The following is a 4,008-nucleotide window of genomic DNA, read 5'->3' as shown; positions in this document are numbered from 1 at the left end:
TCGAGAATAACATCCAAACAAATACTAGAATAATAGAATCATAATAGTTGAACCTTAAGTTTCTCATTTCCATTTTTACTTCTTTCAATCTGAAAAAGATTTAGGATGCTGAAACACTAAAGCTAATATACGAGAGAAAAGAAACTGAGGTCTTTAACATTTAAGGTTCTCTTGAATCATGCCCTAAAACTCTTCTATGGTTGTGCTGTCATTATTGGATGAGTCAATGCCAATAAAATAGTATGTCATTTAAAGTGATTGTGCTACTTTCACATGGAGGTATTTACTGAATGCTTTATAGTTATGTGGGAGTAAGATAGGGGAAGGCGTCGTACGGGTTTAGGCGGCACGGCAGCTGCGTGGATCTGGACAAATGTAAAAGTCGCTTAGTAGTTGGGAATTTGAAGCGTGAGAGTAGTGAACCCCTTTACGTAATCACTAATAGTACTTTTGTATTTCAACTCCCTCAACTTCTTCCTTGCTTCATAAATCATATTCTCAGGGAATAATTGTTTTTTCAACTCTCTTTTAAAATCTTCCCATGTGACTATGTTGCAAATACTATTCTCCATATCTACGCATTTTCTCCTCCACCACAAAGTAGCATTATTAGAAAGGTAGAGAGCTGCAGTGCGTACCTTTATTGCTTCTTCGACCACCTATTGGCCTTTGAAGTACCTCTCAATTTGCCATAGGAAATTCTCCACTTCTCGAGCATCCCTCACGCCCTTGAACTCCTTTGGCTTTGGGAGATCAATCTTTGTCGTCTCCCTTATAACAGTTGGTCGAGATTTTGCATCCTCGAACCAAACTCAAACTTTTTCAAATAGCTTCAAGGAATTCTCAAGTTTCTCTTTAATTTGAAGCATGCTTTCTTTGAAAGCATATAGTTCTCCTAACACGTGAGCCTCGAAGGTCTCCTTATCATGTTCTATCATTTGGAAACGCTCATCCATAGAGGATAGAACATTCTCTAACATAGAAACTCTCTCTTTTAAGAAGTTAGAGTCCTTACCTCTAGGCTCACTTGAAGAACAGGCCTTCTTGCCTTCTCATTGAGAAGGAATAGCATCTTTTTCCCTTTAAGACTCAACATGCTCCATGGTGATACTAGAGGCCATACCCACAAAGTACTTGTGCTCCCTCTCGAACCTTGCTCTGATGCCAAATTGTCACGGCCTTGGACACACTCCAACACTACCGTGCCAGCACTTGGACTTACTCAACCTCTTGAGTTAAGATCAAGTCAGCCTAATCCTCAATACTTAACAAGAAAGCTAATTAAGAACACAAGAGAAATGAAACTTTGGTGGAAAAAATACTTTATTACTCAAGTGTTTATTACAAATGACTCGCATATGACTCTCACTCACTTCCTATTTATAGCCATCCACACCCTTAATGGATGGTTCGGATTAAATCTAATTAACGGTCTAGATTAATCATTTAGAACCTTCATTACAAATATCTATCCTACCATATTTCTCTAAATACTTCTAGATTCTTCGATACTATTCTTCATACTCCTATATACATCTACACTCTTCTAGAATACTCTACAACCTTTTAGAGTCTTCTAGAACTTTCTAAGGTATTATGGGACCTTCTAGAACATTCTATAACATTTTGAAATCATCTAGAGCATTCTCAAACACTCTAGAAAACTATACAAATATCGTTAAATCTAACTTTCTAAAATTTACCGTGTCAACTTGGACAAAAACAATTGACTAAACTCGTTTAACTAAAAGCAACGCAAATAATAAATAAAGGATATAAAAAAACAATCAATAAGAGATATTCATAAAAAAATAACCGAGTTCAAAAAGAAAAGAACAAGAAAAAAGTTTAAAGTTTTTAAAAGAAAAATAAAATAAAATAAAATAAATCAGTTTTATTAATCATTTCAGTTCTATCTCTACTCCTCAAATGCCCTCTTCCGTCTGTTACTTTTTTTTTTCAAAATTTTTATTTCCCACGGCACCATTTTAACTATATACTTTTTTTATTGTTTTTGTTCAAAATAATAAATTTTTTTATACATATCCTTATCTTCCTTCGAATAGAATAACATCTGTCGAAGTGATAAAATAAAATAAAAAGACATGGTGGATTACACATATCAGAAGCAAAGAGACTGAGAAGAAAAAATGGAGGAAAATTGAAGGTTTCAAATACGTTCTTGGTAGATTATGCTTAAGTTAAGTTGGGTTCTGCATTACACAATAAAAGTAAATTTTGGGCCAACTTTCTTCTCGAAACATAGGTTGCTTGTACAACTACGATTCTGATAACTCTGCAACTTTTTTCGGTGTTTCTGTGCATAAAAAACTCTAGTGACTCGAGTAGTAAAAGCGTAACGGAGAGAAAGAATAGAAACATAAATTTGTACGTTTATGCGAGTCAATTCGCGATTTTGTCTATCGTGGTGAGGACAATTCTTGCGGCGAATGAGATGTTGGAGAGTATTAAGGAAGCGTTGAGGAATTGACGGTTTGGGTTTGCTGCTGAAAGGTTGAAGGAGCTAAAGGTGGCACTTAACATAATAGAAAATATTTAACTCTAATTAATTTAAACTTACATATTCCTAATTTGTTGATATAAACCCACATATATTTCATATATAACAACAATAACCATTAAAAAAATAATATTTTTAAAGTAACTCCACCGACACAAAAGCTGCAAAAAAAATATTAGCTAGCCAATTACATCAAATTACATTTAGAATAATCTTTACCGATGGATTAAAAAATATAAAAAATCTAATTAGGGGTGAGCACGGATCGGTTTGGTTCGGGTTCAAGGTGAAATTAAAATCAAACCGATCAAAATATAATTGGTTCGGTTTGGTTCGGATTTATATTTTTTTGTGCATGTATCCGAACCAAACCAAACCGATTAAAAATGGATTGGTTCGAATCGGATAATTGGGTACCCGATGACTTTAAAATTCATAAAAAAAAAAAACTAATTTTTTATCTTAAAAATTCAACAAGTATAATAAACATGTAACATCAATATAAATAATCTAAACATGTTAAACACCAAATACATTAAAAACTAAACTCATTAAAATTCAAACATATTAATAGTGAATAATCTCACTAAAAGCCACTAAAAGCCATACATATCTTTTTATTTAATTAATATATAATCGGATTCACGGGTTAGTTCGAGTTTTGCATTCCCAGAACCGATGAACCAATCACTAACAAAGGCCATTAGTTTGGTTCGAATTGGACCTGATTATCCATTAATTTTAGAACCAATTTAATTGATTTGGTTCGAGTTCGAACCTAAGGTACCCGCTATTCGTGCTCACTCCTAAACCTAATGACTTCTCATTAAAAGAGCGCATCAATCAGCCAAATAAGTTTTTGGCATTTCGATGCCAAAAAAAAAAAGGGTCCACATACCGAATCCGTACTGAAACTAAATCCATGCGAAACCGAATACGATGATTTTCGGGTTAACTAACGGGTGGATCGTATCCAAATTTTGTGGGATCTGGCCCGAATATGTGCTAGCCCATTATGCTCAGGTTTGCCCATGGCTGTTGGCCTGTTGTAAGCCTAGTATTTTTGGCAAAAAATTTAGATAAAAATAAAATGAAAAAAAAAACTTTTATTTAGTTAATATTAATCCATTTTAGTGTTTAGATTTATAATTTAAAGTTAAAGTTTATGATTTAGAGTCTTTTGTTATAAATACAATGTTATTACAGATTTTATTTTTTAATTCCGTATAACTCTAATAAATAAATAGATAAATTTCTTTTATTCGAACATTTGATTTAAACTAACGCTTTATATATATATATATAATGATTTCTATCTCTTTAAGCTAGGGCGCTAGAGAATTCACTCATACTCTTTTGATACAGTAAACTCAATATTGAGTAACTACTTTTATGTATATATAAATAATCTCATTGAAATTCATTAATTTAAAAAAGTCAATTATAATCAAATAAAAAATTTTTAACAAACAAATAGAATATAAAAT

This window comes from Arachis ipaensis, chromosome B08, assembly GCF_000816755.2.
Source record: "Arachis ipaensis cultivar K30076 chromosome B08, Araip1.1, whole genome shotgun sequence".
In the NCBI taxonomy this organism is placed as follows: Eukaryota; Viridiplantae; Streptophyta; class Magnoliopsida; order Fabales; family Fabaceae; genus Arachis; species Arachis ipaensis.
Note: the sequence above shows the minus strand (reverse complement) of the source record.